Here is a 26,242-nt window from a genome sequence, read left to right as displayed (position 1 = left end):
CTGCGTAGCTAGGAACCTGGATAGTCTGCTTGGATAGTCAAAAATCTAAAACTCAACCATCATATATCAAATTTTATCAATTTTATACGAGTTATGTCAAAAATATGAATTTTGTTAAAGAGTAAAGTACCTTTACATTCTAATCAAAAAATGTATTTTCAATTTTTTCTCAAATTACGGATACTCATCATCATTTTATTACAATTATGATAACTATTTTATTATTACTTTTACGAAAAAAAGTTATTCTTCATAAAAAGCTCTCCCTGGTCGAAAATCTAAGATACAACCATCAGATAGCAAACTTTTTTAATTTTATACGAGGTATGTAAAAAATATGAATTTTTCTTAAGAGTTAAGTACCTTTATTATTCACAATATTTTAATTAGAAGGATGTAATTGAACACAAGCAAATTTTTTAATTCCAAACAACTTTTCTTAATAACAATTTTCGATATTGTGAAATGTAAAGGTACTTTACTCTTGAGTGAAATTCATATTTTTTGACATACCTCGTATAAAACTAATTAAATTTGATATTTGATGATTGCATCTTAGATTATATACGATGCAGAGTATTTTATAAAGAATAACTTTTTTTCGTAAAACTGATAATAAAAAAGTTATCAATAGGTTCCAAGTTACGCAGACATACTGTATAAGAGCTAAAACAATTTTTTTGCTGAACATTTATTATTGTTGAAGCTTGTTATTAAATGTATTTTAGTAAGTTTTACAGAAAAAAGTTTTGATCACTTTGTATAAACATTTTTTTAGCTGGTAATTTTCGGTTTTTGTATTACATTTTTGCTATCTTTCTTAATTTTTTCAAAAAGAAATAGTTTATTTCATTTCTAAAGTAAAAAAATTTAGTGCATTTTAAATATTATACCCTACGCTTTAAAAAAGCATTTATAAAGCTGTAATATATCTGTTCAAATTTGAGTAATACCGTCTTGATAATTGGTGGTAATTCTATAAAAAATTACATTTTTTGAGACGTCATACCATTTGAATTAAATTTTTTTTGAATGGAAAATCATTAGTAAGATATTTGAAAGGTAAGCTGTGCAAAATTGGGAGTTTTATAAGAAAAATTGTATTAGTTACACATTTTTAAATCATTTTTAAACAAAATTCATGTAAGGCTCACTTTCCGCCCACACCGTACTTATGCCCATACATTTTATTTCTTTCTATTATAACCATAAGATAGCCTAATTATTCTTCTTTCATGTTTAATTTGTAAAATTTCATTTGATTCATTAGTTAAAGAATTACATTAAAATAACTCAACCATGCACTTCGCCGTACGCTAGTTTACAGGGCGCCAATGTTTGTGAGAAGGGTGACTTTAGCGTTATAAATACAAAATTATAGAAGATACAGATTTAATTTTAGAAAATTCTTTATATAAGGTTTTTTTTGTAAAATTTTCTGAATTTTTCTATGGTCAAGTCAGTTTTTTTCTAAAATTCATATTTTCGGAGTTATTTAAAAAACATCTAATTTTGTAGTTTATTTGTTTAATAAAAAATGAAGCACCCACTTCTCGAGTAGAACTTTTTGATATGTTGTTTATTAAACATTTCTTAATGAAATTACAAAAAGTTCTATCTTGTTTGATTTTTTCCGAAGTGAAAATCTATATGCACTCCCCCCTTAATAATAACTGAAAAAAGAAACTAGAAGAGTATGACAGTTACATTAAAACTCTTAGTCAATGATTAAGGAAACACAAGCCATAACATTAACATAATAACAGTTTAGTTAACTACTGTTTATAGATTTGTACGAATGTTAAATGGATGTTTGCAGTCGACTTTCATAACTTTGTCGATTGATTTGCACTAAATGCAAACCATGGAACAAATAGTCGAGGAAATGAAGCATTTTGGCTCGCAATTTTTTCGTCCGGCATGGATTTACTTGAAATTTTCAAAGAATGTAGGGAATAGTCCAAGGATCATTTTCTATATCATGCTGCTGTACGCTAAAACCTTGGGGGTAGTTGCCACCCCATCTCGGGGGTGCGAATTTTTTTATTACATTTTAACCATGTAAATCGATGTAAAAAGTAATTCTAAGAAAAAAATGTTTTTTACATTTTCTTCGTAAAATTAATATTTTTCGAGTTATTCGTGGTTGAAAGTAACAGTTTTTCGACGGAAAAATCGACTTTTTTAGAGGGTTTTTTGAGAATAACTCGAAAAATATGCATTTAATCAAAAAAACTGTAGATATCAAAAATGTATATTTTAGTAACACAAACGAAACTGTTCTTCTATAATATTTTTACGACCAATACAAACCGAGATACATCATGTTAAAGGTTAGCTTTTTTCGTCAAATGCATAATTTGAAATAATCAAAGCCAAATAACGGGAAAACTTTGCAGTTTTACAGGAAAGCTTAAATGATGTGTTTTCAAGCATACAATAAGATCTTAAAAAAAAATAATAAAAAGTTTCAAGCATAAAAATTGAGCAACTTATGATCAAAAAGAAGTCACTACCTACCTGTTTTACTCTACGAAAAAACCAGTGAAAACAACCCCCTACCTACCCTTGTAATTAAAAATTGGTCTTCGCCTTTCTGTAATTCCTTTTATATTTATATTATCAATACACCCAAGAAGTTTGACCTATTAAAAAGGCCTATTTTTAGAAAAATTGAAATTTCGCATTTTTTATCATTTTCTTCAAATATTTTCGAAAATACTGGATATACGAAAAAAATGATAGACTACTAATAGTAGGGGAGTAAAGTATGCTAAATTTGCAGTCACTCGAGCGTTATGGGGACCAATTGGGTTGTAATTATTAGGCCCTAAAATCAAAAAAAGTTAAGTAAAATTTTCCATTTTCCATTTCCAACAATCGTTTTTTCCGATTATAGCGCCATCTGTCCATAATTCGAAAAAATGTCTCGAATAAAAGTTGCTTATTTTTACGTAAAGAATCCAAATCTGCAATAAAAATTTGGGAGTCCCATTTAAGATTTTAAAGTATCCCCGCATCCCGCCCACGTGGGGGGTCGTGTTTTGTACCATTCGATAGATTTTTCAAAAACATTTTGAAAGTGTATTTTGCAGTTTTTCGATCTGGTGTTCACTTTGCGAAATATCGCGGGGTTTGTATTTAAAATTTTAAATTTACCCCCATCCCTCTCCGTGGGGGGTCATGTTTAGTACCATTCGATAGATTTTTGAATAATATTGAAGACGTATTTTTTAGTTTTTCGATCTGACGTTCATTTCGCGAAATATTCGCTTTTCTTTTGTGAAACTTTTTGACACCCATTTCCTTACTCAAATCGTCAGATTTTTGAAATATACACTAACTTGCATGTACTTAACTTACCTTATCTTAATCTGACAATTTCGAGTATTTTTAACCATAGATATTTTTTTTTCGGGCCCCCTTAACGAACCTTCCTGTGTTAAGAGCCAATATATGGTAGAGGTACATCTGCAGGGTACCGGGTTTCTCCCATGATAATCTGACGCGCTCGAGTAACTGCAAAAATCCCCGCTTGGGCTCCCCTACCATAAATTGTAGCTTTTTTTACAAACCGTTATTAAAAAACTTTTTATCGCCAAAAATGAAGGAGCTATGTTTATAAAACTAATTTTTTTTTCGGAAAATTAGAATAGTCTCTTTATAGAAGAGCATTTTCAATGTATATAATACCATAGAGCCGGTTCGTATACTGGATGATGACTAAAAAACTATTTGTATGTGTATTTTTACATATTTTTAAATTCGTATTTTTGTGTAAATAAATGTTTTTGTAATTCTTTATTTCTACTTTTTCTTCTGTATAGATTTATTAAATTGTCTACTTATAAAAATCGCAATGTTATTAAGGGTGGTTTTTAAGGGTTGAAATATTATGATATTATATCCTAAACCATAAAGCAATCATTATTTAACCAGTTAAAACCAAATTTTACCTATACATAATATTAAAGTTTACAATGTTTTTATATAATTTTTGACAATAAGGGGTAGTTTACACCCCTAAAAATAATCAACGCCCTTGAGCATGATACAGAATATAAAGTACAGGGTAAGATGATCCTAACTCCAAATTTTTATGCAAATTGATGCAAGCCGAAATTATTCTTCTAGGATAAGTAAACTTTTTATACAGTATGTCCCTGTAAGTTGTATCCATATGTAAAACTTTTTTATTATTAATTTTACGAAAAAAAGTTATTCTTTATAAAAAGCTCTGCATGGTCCAAAACCTAAGATTTAACCATCAAATATCAAATTTTTTGAATATTATACGAGGTACGTCAAAAAGTTTGAATTTCACTCAAGAGTAAAGTAGCTTTATTTTTCACAATATTGAAAATTGCTATTATGAAAAGTTGTTTGGAATTAAAAACTGTATTCTAGTATGCAACTATATCCTTCCAATTGAAAATTTTCTTTTTTTGAAAAATTATGGATAACTAACATTATTTTCAGTTATTTTAATTCAGATAACTCTTTTATTATTAATTTTACGAAAAAAAGTGATTCTTAATAAAAAGTTCTGCATAGTCTAAAGTCTAAAATACAACCATCTTTTGTCAAACTGTATCAATTTTATACGAGGTATGTCAAAAAATATGAATTTCTCTCAAGAGTACGTTTATTTTTCACAATATCGAAAATTGTTATAATAAAAAGTTATTTAGAATTAAAAACTATGTTTCAGTATGTAATTACATCCTTCTAATTGAAATATTCTGAACTATAAAGGTACTTAACTTTTGATCTAAATTTATCTTTTTTGACATACCTCGTATAAAATTGATAAAATTTGATATAAGATGGTTGTATTTTAAGTTTTAGACCATGTAGAACTTTTTATTAGAATCACTTTTTTTCGTAAAATTAATAATAAAAGAGTTATCAGAATTAAAATAACTGAAAAAATAATGATATTCTTTTTCTCACGATCATCTTTCAGTGCGTCACAGTTTTTCGATTTCTTTCTAACGCATTAAATTGTATGTGACAGAAAAAAAGGCACGTCGGTGATTACATTTCGTCGGTGACATTTATAACATTTATTCTAGTTATTTTAGTTGTCGATAGATGGCGCCATAATAAAAAAAAATAATTTTTTTTAATTAGATAATAATATTACAAATATAATCTGTATAATTTATAAGACTATACAAATCAAAGAAACTACCATTTTAATAATTCAAGAAACACATTTGATTTGTTTTTATTTCAAATTGAAAATAAAATGTGACAACTGTCAGATTTAACTAAAATGTCATGTTAGAATAAATGTCATAAATGTGTATTATCACGGACTTACACTTTTTCCTATCATTTGTTACGCACTGAAAAATGCTCATGAAAAGGACAATAGTTATCCATAATTTCTCAAAAAAAATTTTTTTTTTTCAATTAGAAGGATGTAATTGCATATTAGAATATAGTTTTTAATTCCAAACAACTTTTCATAATAGCAATTTCCAATATTACGAAAAATAAAGCTACTTTACTCTTGAGTGAAATTCAAACTTCTTGACATACCCCGTATAATATTTAAAAAATTTGATATTTGATGGTTAAATCTTAGGTTTTGGACCATGCAGAGCTTTTTATAAAGAATAACTTTTTTTCGTAAAATTAATAATAAAAAAGTTTTTCATATGGATACAACTTACAGGGACATACTGTATATAGCTCCAACAAGGGTGGTTTTAAGAGTTGAAATATTATGATATTGTATCTTAAAGCATAAAACAATTATTATGTAACCAATAAGAAGCAAATGTCGACAATATTAAAGTTTAAATTGTTATTTTATAATTTTTTACAATTAGGGGTGGTTTTTACCCTTAAAAAACCAAAAGCGTACAACGGCTCAATATAGAAAATGAACTAGAGGGTGTAATGATCCTAATCCCAAATTTTTGTACAAATCGATGCTGGACGAAAAAATTGCGAGGTTTTGCCATTTTTCCAGCTTCATTTCCTCGACTAATATCTTCAGTAATCAGTCACGTTTTGAAGTTTTTTCCAAAAAATATTCATTCGCGCATTTACCTCAAATGAGAGGGAAATAATAAGAGCTATACAATTTGGATTCCGGAGTGATTATAGTTTATCAACGATAATAATTATTGCGAACAAACAATGATAATGGTTATCAGGAGGAGCTTTATTCAAAATGAAAGTATTAGTTGTTGTTATGTAAATGTGGATGATTATACTGGTTTTTTCGGTTATGAAATGGGGGGCCATAAACTTGTTTTGGGAAGGGTACCAGGGGGTTTGGGGGTAATTTTTAAAAATTAGGGTTACAATGATGGTGAGTTTTAAGGCACTTTTCACACACTTTTTTTTAAGTGCCATAAAGATGTTCAAAACTTATCGTTATTAAAGTATATTAAAGTAAGTACCGATGTGCCAAGTGCAGTTCTTTCAACAAGTTTAATACTATTTTTCCCAATGCTTCTCCTGTCAGGCCTTTTCGCTCTTTCTTGATTTTCACTAGTGATCAGCGTCAATGAATTTGACAAAGTCTTCACAAATGTTGTTACTGTGTATGTATTTTAAATTTAGAGAGAAAGCTGTTTCACGTAGGATACGTCGGTTGTTTCGTCAAATATGACAAAGTAACAATTATTTGCACTTTGACCCTGATTAATTATTTGTTCAATTATTTCTTCACCACAACATGTTATCAATTGATTTTGACTGGTGCTACTAATAGTATGTTTCTCGGGAAGATGCTGTGGATAGGTGTTGTTTAAGAGTCTTGTCTCCTGATGCGATTTTAAACCTTAACAATTCCCGTCATTGCTAGGCCCAGCATCTTCGTCCAGAAGAAGAAGACCCTCATCACGATGGCCTCTTAGAGGAATATGTTGTCGACCTAAGAACACTATAGACTCTACTATTGGTTGTAGTCTTTCTCTATTTTCTTGTGTTTGTTTAGACCACTGAGAGTCTATCTGGTTAATGACTGACTTTTGCTGGTTGCGATAACTTTGTAGAAAATCCAGCCCAACCTGAACGCACTCTTTGTGGTATGATGTTTTTTCATCGGTTTGTATGGCTCCGTCTTTGCCCATGAATTTGGCGAAAAATGTTAAAGGTTTCGTGACAAGGCTGTCGTCCCTTTATTGTGACCATATTTTTCATTAGAAAAATAAATCGCAATACTTGCAAAACAATCCCTTTTGAATGTGCGAAAGTACCAACCAACTTTGTTCTCAGTGCTGGTGACCCAAGTATAACTATTCATTTCTTTTTTATTCTCTGTGTGTACAGAATATGAAAATTGATACGATTTTGATGGCTGCCAAGGTCGTTTTAACAATTGGCACTTTGTAAAATTATTATCAACATTTTGATTTACAAAACATCCTATGCCATTCTTGAAGCTTCCGTTACTGCTTTTGTTCAATTCTAGTTCAGAAGACATATTTATATTTATCCCCTGTTTTTTACGTATATGTGTGTTTGCAACTAAAAACATTTGAACTGCAAATATTTAAATTTCTATTTTTAAATTCTCGGAGGGGGCCATGGCCCCCTCCCTGGATCCGCCACTGAGGGAGGTTCTTACAAAATCCTTAAGAACTGAATTACAAAAAAAAACTGACATTGGTAACTAAAAATAGTAAAATAATGTTGAGAGCACTTGAAAGTAGAAGAACTGGATGAACTTGCTGCCATACTAGTAGAGGAAGAATACTGAATGGACTGCTTTTAATTATAGAAACGTAAACACTGGCGTGCGGTACGTGATACCGCAAAAAAACTTTACGTCAACGTAGCTTAAAGACTAAACCATACTAAAACTGCAGAAGTAGGGAGCAGCTACAATTACACACTACTTGAAGGTACACAGATGGTTTTCTAGTAATCTTTTATAAAACAAGTTTAATTACAAAAATATATTTTCGGTTGGGTATGGCATACCGCATGTCAGTGGTTAAGGGGTAACGTTAATTTTATCTAACATACATTCAAGAAAATTTAGTTCGTAATATTGATTAACAGTGATTATCGAATAGTATTTCGTTGTAACAACAATTTGATTTTTTGTTTCAACGAACTTTTAGACATTGACTAATGTATTTGGTTATTGTCACAATGATTGAATAATAATTGTGAAAATAACTAGGATACGTTAATCAATAACACTCAATTTATTCAGCCAATAACTTAGTTTCGTATATTTAATAAATAATGTTAATTCTGGCAGCAACTCACTTTCTCCATTTCGTAGATGACAAGCAATTACCTTGGTTTATCGTGACAACGTACAGATTTCGTTAAAACAATGTACAAATGTTGTTAATATAGAGTAATATATGATTCCTGTATAGCTGTAAACTGATTGTTGTGACAACGAATGCATTAATCAATCTACTACTGCGTTTAATAACCACAATCAATGCGTTCATGGTGACAATAAACGTAGTTGTTGAGACAACAAATGTTTTGCTTGACCATTTGAAATGTAACGGCTTTTCCTTATCGTGATACCCCTAGCTTCTCTGTGTTACCATTGTTTAAAAAAGAATTCTTTGTTAAACAATGCTGTTACCTCTGCCGAAGTGGCGACTAATAATTTCATTTCGTTTACAAGTGTAGTCCGTAGTAGAAGGAAGTTTTCGTGTGTCTATTATCGTGAAATTTCGGTCGAATTCTTTTTAAATTTTTTTCGAATCCTGAGAAAACTAATTTTTTAAAAATTTAAACGCAGAATAAAATATTACAGTATTATCGAGGGTCTGAAGTCCCTGAGAACTTCTATAATGATTATTTTAATAAGTCACAGGGGCGAAAAAGAGAAAATTTAGTATGATTTTTAATTTCAAATATACGATTCAAAGGAAACTTTTTGTTTATTCTAAGGGACTTTCAGCCCTCGGTAATAATGTAATCTTTTATTCTGAGTTTAAATTTTTCAAAAATACTTTAGTTTTCTCAGGATTAAAAAAAAATGAATGCGTTTAAAAAGAATTCGATCGAAATTTTGCACCTGCGCTCTCAAAAAGGATTAAAGTGTTACACATTTTTGGAATCACTATTTCAAACGCTTTTAAATGAGCTGTCACATGATGTACTTGCCCATTTAAAAAAATCAAAGTTATGCCTGTCACCTGAAGAGGGATCGTGTAAAGTTCAAAACATTGATGTTATAATACACTTTGATTATTTTAAAAATCGACCTGTCCGAGCGTTTTGCCTATGTGGTAAAAATAAATAAGTTAATAAGGGGGGGGGGGGAGTGTAACACTTATTCCAGCGCACTGTATAAGTGAAATCATGATATGATTTCTCATATTATGAGAAATCACACAGTGTAAAGTCCATTAGGTTTAGGACAAAAAAGGGGGATTTAAAAAATTATTAATAATCAATATCATACATTGGGCTAATGCATTCAGTAATTATTAATATAAAATAAATACGTTCATAGTAGGAATGAACGAAACTTATTGTAAGAATGAATAGAATTGCTTGTAAGAATAACCGTATTTATTGTGGGAATGAACGGAATTAATTGTAAGAATAAACGGAAATAATTGTAGAAATAAACGAAATACGTTAGGAGAAATAACACTGTTATTGACACAACGAATAGTCTTCGTCGGTCAATTAATGACGTTCTTGTTTCAATGAATAGTGTTCGTTGACTCAATGAACAGAGTTCGTAATATCAATAAAGTGATATTATGGTATACATAATGAATGTTCATCCATTCAATAAACGTAATACATTGGCTCAACTAACGAAAATAATGAATTGATGAACATCGCTTTGTTGTTCCAATAAAACCAAGAATTGGACAAATTTTAAGTATTGCGTTTGTTGTCTGAATTAACATTTTTATTGATATTACGTACCTTTTTCGTTGAGTGTATAAGTAAATCTGTCTCTTTTTGATTCTCCAACACGGACCCATGATTTTCATTCCTATTAGGTATAGATATAATCTATGGGTTTATATTGTTATTTATATGTGAACAGGGTGAACTCTTTGAAAAATAATAAGTATCTAAAACCACATTTCAACAGGAGAGGATATTATTTTGAGTGATTTAAATTTGATCACTTTACCTGATGTTTGGAAACTATTTTTTTCATAGTGAAGATTTGCATCTGTAATGTGCTGCCAGTTGCAAACAAATAAAGAATAGTGATCATCTCCAATTAAAAAAAAAATATTTTTTATCTGTTTTGACTAAACATAATATTTTTTTCGGACATTCTTTAATAATATATTCGATTTATAAATTTACCCGATCCATAAATAACAAACTTAATTTAAGTCAAGTAAAACGCGTCTTAGTCGTATGTACTTACCTATAAGGACCAATACCAATAACAGAAAGAGTCCAGCTGGCCCCACTACCCACTCACACACCACCAACAGTCGACTGAATGAAATGGAACATTTACCACAAAAGTACAAAGACAACGAAAAATGGGTAGTAACAATGTCTGCACAAAGTCGTTATAGTTTGTTGTCTTTCCTGCATGCACCTCTAGCAAAACAGAGGGACATTTTGTCTAACCACGTAGTTCCTTTTGCTTCTTTCATAATGCTGCACATGTGGTCCATGATATTTGGACAAGATTGGTATACAAACTACAAATCATGAACTGGTCACCCTTCAGCCCTGATCTAAGTCCCATAGACAATTTGTGGAATATTGATCGTCAACTCAGGAGCCGACAGCATTTAACCGTTTTTCTTGATGACATTTTTTCTCTTGACGACGTAGAAGTTATGGTGAGAAAAATTTCAGATGAAATTGAATTGATCAAGACCAAATACGATTCGATAATAGAGGAAATATCGAGATGATTTTCTTACGAAAATGTTGAGAACAAATGAAACTATTTAGAAAAATTAATAAGATGTAGCCACAGCATAAAAAACCAAGTCAGTTTATTATGCTGTGATGTAGGGTTTGTTTCTAATGGATTCCATAGGGTGTAGCAAAATGAGACGAAAAACACACTTTATTTTTACACCAGGATCCAGTAAGCCAGTATATAATAAAACGTTGACATTTCTCAGAACGTTGATATTATACTTACAGTAATTGTTTAACTTCAAACTTACAGTAGGGCATTTAAGGTGGTGCGTTAATTTTGGAAAGTACTATAACAACAATAAAAGTATTTGTATGAATTTCAAAAAACCAAAAAATAAAAAAATAAGTTGTTATGTGAACTGATTAAGTATTTATCTTTTTTTAAATTTATTAAGCAGGCAGCAGTTTCCACTGTTTTATACGTATGTATTTACACTCCTGGCCAAAAAAATCCGGACACTTTAAAAATTGGTCTCGAATTTGATGTCTCGAATCTCCTAAACCTGTTGTCCGATTTAGTGATTTTTTAAATAATATGTTATAGCCTTATTCTCTAAGAATATCGCTGTAGTACTTGATAGTGTTGCTGAACAGGTAAATGTCATTGTATACCGGGTGTAACAATAATAGGTACTGTGTTTTTTCCTCAAAGTTCGGAACATCCTGAGGAATATTCTAGCATTTAAAAAATATTGAAATTAAAACTTAATTGTAGCCTTAGCCTTTCTTAACACTCTGCTTTTTGACTCATTCACTTATGTTGGATAATGAAAAAGTTAGGTACTTTGACAACTAGCCATGTTCTTTATCAATACAGGGTGTTTCTAAATAAGTGCGACAAACTTTAAGGGGTAATTGTCCATGAAAAAATAATGACCATTTGATTTATAAACATATGTCTGCAAATGCTTCGGTTCCGAGATACGGGATGTTGAATTTTTGAAGTTATACTTCTTTAGGTACGAAGGTGAATTTTTACATTCCCAGGCGCATGCGCACACCGACAGTATGGTGTTAGTCGCTACATCTTTTAAGTTATATAGCGCAAATAAGGTGTGCGTGAAAAGAATATATTATTAGTGTTTTTAGTAAATATATTTATTATAATTTTTATGTCTGTGGATTTGTCTTCCTCCTTATAAGTATAATTAAAATGTTTATTTTCAATTAATGTTTTTGTCACCGTGATTGTAATTATGTCCGAGAAATGATCGACTGAATACAAAAGCGGTGGTAGCTGATCGGTAGAGCATTCGCCTAGGGATCGAGAGGTCCCCTGTTCGAAGCCTGACAAAGTCATATCCTTTTTTTTAATTTTTGGTATTCTTTTTGTTCTTTCTAAAATTAGTTTAATATTTAAATACAATACAAAAAAACTGTTTAAACTAGATAGGTATATTGATTTCGTTGAAATCATAGTATGAAGTTAGATTATATTATAATAGAAGTATAACTTCTTACGCGCGTACAAAGTACACACACATTCTTTTTTTCTTACACAATGACGATTTATTTATTGTTCTAAAACCGATTGAGGTAAGCAAATGAAATTTGGTGGGTTTTAAGAGGTAGTTATTGCGCATTTGTTGACATACAACTATGTATTTTATATTCACCATTGGCGTGCATACGGGTCATATTACCCGGTCATATATCCTGTATGCACGCCAATGGTGAATAGGTATAAAATTTTTAGTTTACATGTCAAAAAATGTGAAATAACTACCTCTTAAAAACAACCAAATTTCATTTGCATATCTCAACCCGTTTTAGAGCAATAAATAAATCGTTAGTGTGTAAGAAAAAATTCAACATCCCGTATCTCGGAAACGAAGCATTTGCGGACATAATATGTTTATAAAGTAAACTGTCATTATTTTTTCATGCAAAATTAACCCTTAAAGTTTGACGCACTTATTTAGAAACACCCTGTATTAATGAAGAACATGGCTAGTTGTTAAAGTACTCAACTTTTTTATTATCCAACATAATTGAATGAGTCAAAAAGCAGAATGTTAAGAAAGGCTAAGGCTACTTGGAAAGCTAATTTTGAGTTTTAATTTCAATATTTTTTAAATACTAGAATATTCCACAGGGTGTTCCGAACTTTGAGGAAAAAACACAGTATTATTGTTACATCCGGTATACAATGACATTTACCTGTTCAGCAGCAATATTACTACATGGAGATTTTTAAAGATTAAGGCTATGCAAATGCTGAAAAAATCACTGAAATGGAACAGGTTTAGGATATTCGAGACATCAAAAATGACACATTTTTAAGGTGTCCGGATTTTTTTGGCCAGGAGTGTATAATAATATTTGGTCAAATTGTCTATTTTTGTCTGTTTTTTGACCAAACCTCATATTTTTTCTTTAATATCTTCGATTTATAAATAAGCAACTAATTTTAAGTCAAGTAAAACCTGTCTTAGTGGTATGTACTTACCTACAAGGACCAATAGCAACAAGAGTCCAGCTGGCCCCACTCACTCACACACCACTAACAGTAGGCTGAATGAAATGGAACATTTACCACAAAAGTACAAACACAACGAAAAAGGGGTAGTAACAATGTTTACACAAAGTTAAGTTATAGTTTGTTGTCATTTCCTGCATGCACGGCTAGCAAAACAGAGGGGCAACGTGCTTTATTTGTTGACGAAAGAGGAGACGAAAGACGCTATCAGCGCCGTAGCCGACGCTAGACTTAAATGTTTGGATTCAAAGCTCACGCTAGTTGGCCGCTCTTGAAGCGGTTTCTGAGGTATTTAAATTGTTCTCAAACAGGTTCATGTGCTTTTTATTACGAGAATTGTATCGCAGCGCCAGCTTACGGGGAGTAGCGATACTTCTTTTAGTTTCTTTAAAGGAGTTTTTTAAAAACCGGCTGGAGTTTGTAGATAGTTTGGAGCAATTAAGGTAGATGTCGCCAAAAACTATATAAAAAATAACTCGAATTTTTTACAAAATCCTGTAATTTGTAACAAATTCTACTTGGAAAGCTTAATATGTATAGTCGGTTCGATAAACTCAGATAGAACTGGCTAGTGATTTTAGTAGGTAATAATTTTTTTGTTTTTTGCCAATTTTGCCAAATTGGCAAAATTACTAACTATTTAGTACTTAATTCTTAACTATTTAATAATTATTTTTTTGTTGCAGTTGTGTCTGAGTTTAGCGAACCGACTATATACCTAAGCTTTTATATAAGCTTTTAGTTATTGGGCTTTACGTGTTCTACAACTACAAGTAGGTATTTCTTAATTGCGGGGATTAGCTGCTAAGGGGTACAAGTGATAAAATGATTTAGTTGAGAAAAACGAAATCAAAGTTAATTTTACATAGTAAATTCTACAGCAAATGAATCACTTATGGACTTATTTTGAATTAATTTTATACATTTTATTTATCAAATTGTAAAAGCTTTTTTAAAGCTAGTATTTATCAAAATATTTGAAATTTTGAAAAAGCATTTGCACTTGTACCCCTCTGCTTCAAATTTTGCGCCTTGTTTCCATAGGCGCCGTGCCCCCTGGTTTTTCATCCGATGCCGCACTGCAGGAAGTTTGGTAGGATGGTGGATGGTAGATACCTGCCTCCTGCCTGGCGACCATCCAGCTACTTATACTACGAATAACAAAACAACGATAGCCGCAGTGGCCTCCCACTACCATCTAACCAACCGGTGGTTCGCCAGGCGTCTACCCACCCAAAGTCGTGTTTGATATTCCATCCGGGTTGCCTAGCTATGGAGGAAAGCGTAATAAGTCCTGTGAATAAAAGAAGGGCAATTTGGGACCCAGCAGACCCACTATTTGACGAAACATGGCTTAAAATATCTGTTTTATTTATTCTTTGCAGTTGCATTAAAAAAATCCAATATTCAAAAGTCAGGTGAATTTAAAAACAATATCTACCTTTAAGTCGATTTTTCTCCACTTTCTGAAAAGTGTAGTTAGTGAGTTTTACCTCTAATAGGACGACATGCTAAAAAACAAACCAACTGTAACGTAACAAATGAAACAAACGATTCCTCAGCAGTCAGTTGGATACTGACTATTCTGACTTCATTTCAGTCTTTCACTCAGTGTTGCCACAGGTCTTGAACAAAATTTCAGTAGACTGCTCCTAATTTTTCAGTAGAAATCGTCAAATTTCGGTAGAATTTTTTTGCATCTTTTGCTATCACATTTGCAAAAAAGTGATACTTTAGGTACGAGTATTCAAAAATAAACTACATATTCATCATCGGTATATAAGTTAAAAATCGGTATACCTTAAAAAAATGTATTTTCTCGTCTTTCGACGTATAGAGCAATTTTCTTCATTTTTTAAATCCAAAGTAATTCGAGTAGAGCCGACTATTATAAGGGATTAATTTATTTATAATAAAATAAAACTGCATATGTTTTCCTGTTGTAGACTTTTTAGAAAAACTTAGGTACCACACGACATGTAGATACTGTGGTATTATAATATCACCCTGTACAAAAGATGTTTAAAACTCATTCAAAGTCATTAATCCATGTAGTATCTGTTCTTGGATTCAATAACCGCATGTAACATTGAATTGTCATGTTTTGTTATTATTTAAATGTGTATATAAACATTAACTCGGTCGAGAAAGAGTATTATGATTATCGATGTAGTTGGAAGGTATTCACGTATAGGATAGGTCAAGTTAATATTGTAAATAACTTATGTAGTGAATCATCGGCTTCGAATTAAATATAATGTTATCGGAAAACCTGAGTTTTAATTAATTGGGACCAGAAGGCATAACAACACACTATTTAATACATGGCGATCCTGCCAGGATTAGAGGAGGTCTTCTGAAAGGAGCAGAGATGGCGGCAACAAATTGGAAACGGAGACGGCGAAGATGGACAGGAAACCCAGTGAGCGACAGTGTAAAGACAAAGTGGAAATAAAATGTAAGTAAGAATGTCTATCTTTATTAAAAATGCTTCCCTCGTTTTATATTATTATTGAACATTGAATATTTATCTTTGCTGATTTTTGAATAATTTATGAAGTATCGATTTTTTTTTTAAGAATATCTATAAATTTTGAAATATGAAGTGATTTTTGAATTGAATATTTTTATAGAAGTTTATTATATATGCTATTCTTGAATTTTTATTGAATTTTGAATTGTTATTAAATTTATTTGAAAAATCTCTATCCGATTTCGATTTTTAGTACGGTTATTTTTAAATATGGTATGGAATATCGAATTTTTTCCAAAAAAAATTCTATCGAATTTTGAGATTTGCACTGATTTTGAATATTTTTATCTAACTTTTGCATAGGCTGTTTTTGAATTTTGAATTGAATTTGTATCGAATATGTATACTATTATTGAATTTTTATTAGCCATTTTGTTTTTATTGTTGATATTTATTGATTCTATAGATACATTTTCATCGATTTTGTGTTAAATATTGTATGAGATGAACCTGAATTAATATTTTTTGAGTGATAAATGATATTTTTTTAATAAATAATGATTAGTGATGACATACGATAAACATTGCTATAAGCAAGATATATATTTTTAACGAACCGACCTGATGCGTCGAGATAAGGAATCTGGGGAACTATATAGATAAGAAGAACTAACAATATTATAAGCTAAATATTATGAGGCAACTTGAGACAATAAGAAACCCACGGCTCTTGTCAAATTAGGAAGGTACTAAGTGATTTATAGAAGCTTGAACGCTTATTAGAGACCCACTCTGTGTTTTGAAGGGTACCTATTTTATTCATGATTATTCGTGAATAAACAACGGCCTCAAAGCAAGGGATTGAGGTTGTGATATTTTTAGAAGAATTTGAACCGCATAAAATACCTATTTCGTGTTCTGAGTTAACTATACCACCTAGATGGTGCGTACAGATCAGGGCGAAAATTCAGGTTAATATTGGCGGAGAACTAAGACATCCGAGTGAAACCTCTTTTATTAAGGTAAAACGAAGGTATCGGAGCTGATTATGATGTTATATGAAATAATATATGAGATAAATGATATATGATTGTTATATTGAAATATGTATATGAAGATGAATTATGTACACTCTATAAGTGTTATTATGTGGAGAAAAATGAAGAAATATATAGTTGTAGTACCAGACAAGAAGAAGAATAGAAAAAAAAGAGAATTTTTAGTAAAATATATGGGAAAAATGAAAGAAGACACATAAAAATTGCAAGAAAAGAAGCAAAATTAAGAAGATACTAAGCAAATAAGTAGCTAATCATTGAATTATGTCTAAGAATTAAAGTTGTAAATTTTTTTTTGCTCTAAAGTAATGTAAATTATAAATAACTTATTTTTAAATGTATATAATGAATTCAGGTTAAATTTTCGCGGAAAATGGAAGTGTTTGAATTAAGGATAGACAATATCTTACAATAAGTGTTAGTAGATAGTAAGCAAAAGGGACACAAAAAGTGAAGTTTTTAGAGAGATTAAATCTTTATTATAGGTACAAGAGAGTTATTAGAAGTTTTTTTAGAGACACATTAGAAGTTTTTTAGAGAGATTACATTTTATTATAGGTACATTATTTTAAAGTTAGTAAGACATATATAAATAAATCAAAAGAAGACTAACACAGGAATTATTAATAGAGTAAAGTATACATTTTTTTTACTTATTCGAGTAATATTAGCTTAGCTTAGGACTTTTAGTTAGATACGAGATTTTTAGTTAGGTAGATTAGATTATTCCCCTGCTTATAGGAGATGCATATAGGCACTAAAAGACTATATTAAAAATCCCGATAGGTTTAGTCACTGTTTTTATGTGGACACTGTTTTGTGAATGGAGAAAAGACTAAAAAGCAAGACGGAACAGAAAGTGAATTAGTGATAATAATAAACAATTTTTAGGATTAAAAAAAAACTCTGAAACGTACCATGTTACAGTTAGTTAGGATAGTTAGGAAATTTAATTTTTGAAAATAGTATTAGGTAACCATAAACATTTTTGTAAAAGGGAAAGAGGAGCATCACATTTTAAAAATATGTAATTTTAACAAAACGGGGAGGTGTGGTATTATAATATCACCCTGTACAAAAGATGTTTAAAACTCATTCAAAGTCATTAATCCATGTAGTATCTGTTCTTGGATTCAATAACCGCATGTAACATTGAATTGTCATGTTTTGTTATTATTTAAATGTGTATATAAACATTAACTCGGTCGAGAAAGAGTATTATGATTATCGATGTAGTTGGAAGGTATTCACGTATAGGATAGGTCAAGTTAATATTGTAAACAGCTTATGTAGTGAATCATCGACATTCGAATTAAATATAATGTTATCGGAAAACCTGAGTTTTAATTAATTGGGACCAGAAGGCATAACAACACACTATTTAATACAATACCTTTTAACGTTCAAAATACAAATATTCTCATTTGAAAGCTGTATAATTGTTTAAACAAGTTAAAAAATTTTGTTATAATAAATAACAGTTATAAGTTATTAGGATTTATAAATTACTTAAAAAATAAGGGTTTTTTCCAATTATCTCGATCAATTGTTTATGTATTTCAGATGAGAAACTATTAAGATCTACAATATTTATTTGAAACACTTTTCTCTAAAATGTACAAAGAACGATTTATAGGCAAAAAAATGATTTTTTACACTTTATAATCGTTTTAAAACAAAACAAACCAAAATTAGCTATACGTCTTCACGGAAATGTCGAATATTCAAGCAATTGATAACGAGAAATTTGTTTAATGTTCTTTAGTTATGTCCAAATACCAAGATTTCAGTATAAATAATAAAGTCAAAAGGTGCAATCTAAGTTTCTCCTGGTTTAAGATTTTAATATAAATACTATTTTTAGTTTGGAATTACATATCTTCTATACGAAAATAAGCCACAATCCGTAACAGTATTCACTATTCAGGAGTCCCAAAATCATAATATAAAAGGACAAGTGGTCATAAATTGATATCCGTATCTGCTGAACATGTGTCACAAGCTAGTAAAATGAATTCAAGGATTCTTGAAAATTAACTAAACTCTATTGCCAAATCTATCCGCTAAAAAAATTTCTGATAATTTTGATTTTTCGGTAGAAAAAAAAAGAGAATTTAGTAGATTAATTTTAAACTTACGAATTTTGATTTTTGACGTAGAAAAAATAGAGATTTCGGTTCATCATGGCTTAAATTACGGTAAAAATTGTGGTGAATCGGAGGTATATTGAAAGGGTAAAAGTTGCAACAATTTTTGTATTTTAATAGTTTTATATAAGACCTTGGCGGAAGTTTGATGACAGATGGAATTTTTGCAGGTCGTCCCATCCTCTTAGTTCTTCTCAAATCAACAGCTAAAGGGAAAATCTGACAGTGTGTCCTTATAAAATAATGTGCAAGGTAATATCTGCTTTTCAAAACCATTGCATTCTTCGTAAGCCCTTCACTTTGTCGTTCATTATCTCGGTTAAAGGAGCTATAGTTTTAACGTAGATAAAACAGTAGCATTATCCTATAAAGGAACTCTTCAACCCTTACCTCTTTATAACAGCCAGATCAGTATCGTTAATTCTGTAAAGTTTCTTGGTATTTTTTTAGATAGCAACCTTAAATGGTGTGCCATCATATCGATGTGTTAAGCAAGAAACTATCCTCAGCTTGCTTTGCAATAAGATCTGTTTCGAAGGAAATGAATTTAGCCTCTTCCAAAATAACATATTTTTCTTTGTTCGAGTCCCATCTTCGATATAGTCTTCCTTTTTGGGGCTCTGGTACAGCTGCCCAATCCGATGTTATTTTTAAATTACAAAAAAGAGCAATAAGATATCTGTTGGGCCTCAGAAGAACAACACATTGCAGAAGCTACTTCAAAGGTCACAGGATTCTAACACTACCTTCTTTATATATTTTAGAAACTGTTTGCTTAATTCGTAAACATCTACATGTCTTTCCAGCAAGACCTAGACATGACTATTCCACCAGAAATTCTACTTTTGACATCTATTTACCGATCCCGTCCAGTGAGTTAGTAAAGAAATCTATATTATATTCTGCAAAAAAAAACTATACAACCATCTCCCTATACAACTTAAATCTACAACATCTTTCCCCAAGTTCCATAAAATGACAAAAGTCTATTTATCTGAAAGACCATATTATTCAATAGCAGAGTTTCTTAACCAATAACTAAGAAATTACAGTATTCTTATGTATAAGTAGAATCTTAATATATATTTGTGTCATATGCAGCAGCTTAACTTATTAAATTTCTTAAGGTAGATTACGCAATTTGCAACTTTTTTTTTTAATTTTTGCAATAGATTGTTACTGATTTTTATTTCACTTTTTTAGGTTTTATTTATATTGACGATTTTTATAATTTTAGTAAATTGTATTTTGTTATTGTTTTTATTTATGATTCTTGTAAGCTTTGCCTATAAAATTGTTAAATTTTTCATGACAATAAAGCATATTTCTATTTCTATTTCTACAAGGGGCTATCCTAGTGTAAAGTACGAAATTCATACACTTTTTGGGAATTTATAAAATAAATAGTACTAATTATTTTGAAAATTTGCATGAGCATTTATTATAAAAAGAAGTATAAACATGTAAAACATAAAATTGTAAAACAATTTTCATAAAAAAATATTGAAAATTAAACGTTTTATGCGCCATCTACTGTCACCGTGAAAATAAAAACATAACTCCACTCCTGCAGTGATTGGGACTAATAGAGATCCTGAAACAAAAAATTTTAAAGTTATTATTGAAACATAAGGCGAAATCTCTGTGGCAACTGTGTCGGAAATACAATACAGTTGTAGACTTCGATAAAACTTCCATAATGTTAGAGTAGGGAACAAAGGAAATGGCAAAAATTGTAGCGAGCTCATTCGAGAACTGCAAATTGAGACGCCCAGAGCATCAGTGGCCTAACCCCAAAAACGAAGTTTTGAGATAAATGCAATGTTTGCTTTCGCATTTCCATTGTGCTTATAGGGTGTGCTAGAAATCATGTAACGCCATTTAGCCAAATATAGAGGTAGGTTGTGTAGGGTCTAGGACATTTCGCCGTCGCCGTTTCGCCGTCGCCATTTCGCCGTCGCCGTTTCGCCGTCGAGCCATTTCGCCGTCGCCGTTTCGCCGTCGAGCCATTTCGCCGTCGAGCCATTTCGCAGTCGCCATTTCGTTGTTAGCATTCGTACTTATCAATTCGGGATGATCATTTGTATAAGTTTTGAATGGTTTTCGAACGATTATATAATATCACTTTTGCATAATGAAGTTTTTTATTTTTGATACAGTAAAAAAATTGAAATTGAAATCCCTTTTCTCAATATTGTTTATTTCCGGGAATCTGATAATAGTCATATTTATCTATTTAATGATTTGTTTTTGGTTTTACTAGCAACATCAGCATTTTATTTACACTGACATTTAGTATAAAAAAAAGTTAGTATGTTATCACGTTCTTGCGACATTTATTATAAAAAAGTTAGTATGTTATCACGTTCTTGTAAACTTAACCAATGACGTGATGGCGACGGCAAAACGGCCGACGGCGAAATGGCTCGACGGCGAAACGGCGACGGCGAAATGGCTCGACGGCGAAACGGCGACGGCGAAACGTCCCAGTCCGAGGTTGGGTAGCCTTTATTGATATATTAATCTAAAAATGCTTAATTTGTGGCTTGGGCCACTGTTGCTTTGACAGCCTCAATTATGATGGAGGAACTCGCAGGCAGCTCCCAATACATCGACCTTAAAATGAATATGAGGAAAACAAAAATAATGACAAACACAGATGACCCCAGACGTAAATGGCAGTGAGATAGAAAAGGTCCAGGAATATATCTACCTAGGCCAAATCTTAAAACTTGACAAACAGAACCAAAGTGCGGAAATTACTAAGAAAACAAGACTAGAATGGGCAGGATTTGGAAAACTGGGTTGAATACTTAAGAACCGCAAAATACCCCAATACTTGAGGAGCAAAATGTTCAACCAGCGCATCCTTATTGAAAGAGCAATGTTAGGTATACGACTGTCAGATAAAAAAGGAACGACTGGGTAAGATCAAAAATAATAGTCGAGGACATAACAACAAAAGTTGCCAAACTTAAATGGAGCTTCGCAGGCCACACCGCTAGACAAAAAGACCAACGTTGGAATGCAACAATACAACACTGGAGACCTTACGAAAGTAACCGACCGAGAGGAACACCACAGATGAGATGGGTTGATGGTATTAAAATAGTAGCCGTAACAAATTGGAAATATGTTGCTCAGGATAGAGACCGATGGAAGGAGTTGAGAGAGGCTTATGTCCAAACGTGGAAGATAGAAGGCTAAGAAGAAGAAGAAGAAGAAGAGGAAGTGCGGAATTAGTGTTTAAGACTTTCTCTGTGTTAAACAATATTTGCTAAATAAATAAATGTCATGCCCTTGAGACACGTCATAGATGGTGTCAACAAGTCCAAAATTTATGACCATTAATGTTCAAATATCAACAGTTGCAACGAAAAAAACTGATAAATTTATAAAATTATTGTTCATAAACAAAATAAACATGACAAACTTAAAAATTATGGCCAAGCATACTTTTATAGTGTAATAGATTATACTTTTGCACGTTATAAATTATAACTTTCACGAATAAATTTATTTAGGAAGATAAGAAAAAGAAACATAAAATTTCCTTGATCTGAAGGTCTTTGACGATATATACAGTGGAACTTGGTTATAGCGTCATTGAAGGGTCCAGTAAAAAAATGACACTATATCAGAGTGACGTTATAAAAGAGGTAGAAAAAAATGAAATTTTAACCAGGCAAAATTTTATTACAGCATTATGTGCACTATTTTATTACAGCAGAAAATTTGACTCTTTATGATGGCACTGATAAATAATAAGAAATCATAAACTGCCAAGCTCACATAACTGTACACAAAGGGATAATGGGCCTTTCTCACATTCTTGGAAGGAGCAATGTCGCAAGGCTGGAAACGCATTGCACTTTATTCTTCATAAAATGAAAAAACAACAACCTACTGTAAAATTTTATGACGCTATAGACGAGATTTACTTTATTTTTACCGATAAAACCGGGTTTTTAATAATGTTATCGAATAGTTTTTGGCCGGACCTATTAAACATTGACGTTACAACCGAGGTGACGTAACTACCGAGGCCGTAATATCCAAGTTCCACTGTATTTAGTCATTTTTGGTTTGTAAAATCTTGTGTGTGAAACTGAAAGCACACAAAGCAGCCGACCCTCACAATATTCCACCCAAGTTGATAAAAGCTTGCCGAAGCACAAGGACAGAGCTAATCAAATCACTGTCGCAAAGAAACTGGAGAGAGGAAAAGTACCCAAGAGAATGGAAAGCGGGACGTATAATAAAGATAATAAAAAAGGCCGACTAGAGATATTGCTAAAGCTTTAATAAAATATTAAGCTTAAAATATTAAGAAAGAAATAAGCTAGCTTCAGACCAAACCGATCATGCATAGTCCAAACTAACATACACTCTGGACCAAAATTAACCGGCCACCTTAAAAATAGGTCATTTTTGATGTCTTATATCTCGTAAACCTGTTGTCTGATTTAAGTGATTTTTTTTAGTATGGCTATTCAGACTTATTCCTTGAAAATAGCGTTATAATAATATTGTTGCTAAACAGGTAAATTTTCATTGTATACCGGGTGTACGAATTAAACTGTATTTTTTTCTTAAAGTTTGCATCACCCTCTGGAATATTCTAGCATTTATAAAATATTGAAATTAAAACCTGACTATAGCCTCATGGTTTCTCAACATTCTGTTTTTTGATTCATTCGCTTATGTTGGCTAATAAAAAAGTTAGGTAGTTTAACAACTAGCCATGTTTTTCATCAATACAGACGATTTAACTCACCAGAAAAATTAACTCCACCAACTTTACTATTGTTTTGTTTACAATACCTGTGACAGTTTGTTTCCTAAATTTGTGTCATCGAAGGATCTTTGACATACAGTCGTTGTATGCCATTGTTGCAAAATCTGTTTCCGTGTTAACAACAATTCTTGAACAATCCCTGTAATTTTATATCATTGTTAGCGAATATTGTTTAAGTTGAAATGTTAGTGCTTTTTTATTGTTTGTGATTTGAAAAATGCCACTCGTTCCAACTGATGCTGCTAGGGCAGTGACTTTAGTTGATGCTGGTTACAGTCAACGTCATATCGCTCGTACACTCGATGTACCCAGAACTACGGTACAAGATGCCATTAGACGATTTCGGGAGACAGGATCATACAACCACAGGCCAGGTCAAGGCTGACAACGATGCACTTCAGTTCGAGATGACCGCTTCATTGTCACCAAAGTATTGAGAAATCGCTTTTGCACCGCTTCTGAAGCTCGTAGGTCTCTTCTTGAGGTGAGAATATTAGTGTGAGTAGACAAACGATTAAAACACTGTCAGAAATAAACTTGGGGACTTTCCGTCCAGCTCGCGCACCACAACTGCTGCCACAACACCGTAGGGCTAGACTTCATTTTGCGCGAGAATATGCTAACTGAACTCTGGCGGAATGGAAGCATATACTGTTCTCAGATGAGAGCAGAATAACCCTAACAGGTCCAGATGGACGCCAACGTGTCTATAGGCGTCAAAATGAAAGGTTTGCTCCATGCGCTATAACCGAAACAGTGGCTTACCGAGGAGGGTCAATAATGATTTGGGGAGGTATTTCTTACGAAGCGCGTACTGATCTTGTTGTGTTCGGTAGAGGCAGTGTGAATGCCCAAATATACGTACAAGAAGTTCTCCAAGACCATGTTATGCCTTTTGCGCCATTCATTGGTGATAACTTCAGACTAATGCATGACAATGCACGTTGCCATACAGCAAAATCTACCCGTGAGTACTTTAATGAGGTCGGGATTCAAGTTCTACCATGGCCAGCACAAAGTCCCGATCTTAACCCAATGGAACATATCTGGGACAACCTCAAAAGACGGGTAAGAGCGAGAGTACCAGCCCCTGCATCATTTGAAGAACTGAAGACAGTTGCGGTAGAGGAGTGGCACAATATCCCCCACTCTGATATCGAAGATATCATGATGGATTGCCAAACCGGCTCCAAGAAGTCCTAAGGGCTACAGGCGGCAACACCCATTATTGATACCCATTTTTTTTTAATTAGACTTTTATTTCCAAAATATTGTTAATTTGAATTTTCTTTTAAGATTTTATTCATTAGATTTTTTCTGTAACAAACGACTTTTATCAAAAAGATTATTTTCTCTCTTCCGCGGAGGTAGTTTTCACCGTATCCTTCATAAAATGTGGTCCAAGGTTAACAATTTCTGCAAATTAAAAGAAATACAAGGTGGGCGGTTAATTTTGTCGGTAGTTTATTTATTACTTTAAAACCGGTTGAGACATGCACATGAAATTTGGTGGGTTTTAAGACGAAGTTATAGCACTTTTTTCGCATACAATTAAGCATTTAATATTCACCACTGGCGCGCATACGGGTATTATGATGGCTCATATTACCCGTATGCGCGCCAATGGTGAATATTAAATTCTTAATTGTATGTCAAAAAATATGCAATAACTACGTCATAAAACTCACCAAATTGTATTTGCATATCTCAACCGGTTTTAAAGCAATAAATAAATCGTCAGTTTGTCAGAAAATTTTTAACACCCCCTATCTCAGAAACGAAGCATTTGCGGACATAAGTTTATAAAGCAAACTGTCATTATTTTTTTCATGGAATTACCCCTTAAACTTTGCCAAAATTTTTTAAAACACCCTGTATTGATAAAACACACATCTAGTTGTTAAAGCACCTAACTTTTCTATTATCCAACATAAGCGAATCAGTCAAAAAACAAAATGTTGAGAAAGCATGAGGCTATAGTTAGGTTTTAATTTCAGTATTCTACAAATGCTAGGATATTCCACAGGGTGATGCAAACTTTAAGAAAAAAACAGTTTGATTCGTACACCCGGTATACAATGAAAATTTACCTGTTTAGCAACAACATTGTTACAGCTATATTGTTAAAGAATAAGGCTATAATATATTAAAAAAATCACTTAAACCGGACAACAGGTTTAGGAGATATAAGACATCAAAAATGACCCATTTTCAAGGTGGCCGGTTAATTTTGGTCCAGAGTGTAGTTAGAGTAATCGTAGAAGAGTCACAGGAATTTAACTCTCCACTATTCATGTGCTTTGTGTACGTCAAAAGAGCCTTCCATACGCTCACACATATGGCAATTAGGCCGGGCCGAAAAAGGGCAAAAAAAATTTTTTTGGGAAATTTTAAACGGGCTAGTAAAAAAAAGTTGTGTATGGT

General features: G+C 31.9%; 1 protein-coding gene across 2 annotated transcripts in view; it reads right to left on the bottom strand.

Moving 5' to 3' along the window:
- The window catches only part of LOC126889986 (dystrophin-like protein 1), a 549,346-nt gene extending 535,754 nt beyond the window's left edge, over positions 1 to 13,592 (bottom strand). For both annotated transcript variants that reach the window (XM_050658783.1, XM_050658782.1), the window contains exon 1: positions 13,313 to 13,592. The gene's annotated coding sequence lies outside the window, so the exon portion shown is untranslated. The remainder of the gene's footprint in view (positions 1 to 13,312) is intronic.
- Between the last annotated feature and the right edge of the window lie 12,650 nt (positions 13,593 to 26,242).

Source organism: Diabrotica virgifera, chromosome 8, assembly GCF_917563875.1.
Source record: "Diabrotica virgifera virgifera chromosome 8, PGI_DIABVI_V3a".
Classification (NCBI taxonomy): Eukaryota; Metazoa; Arthropoda; class Insecta; order Coleoptera; family Chrysomelidae; genus Diabrotica; species Diabrotica virgifera.
Note: the sequence above shows the minus strand (reverse complement) of the source record. Positions and strands in the feature narration are given on the sequence as shown.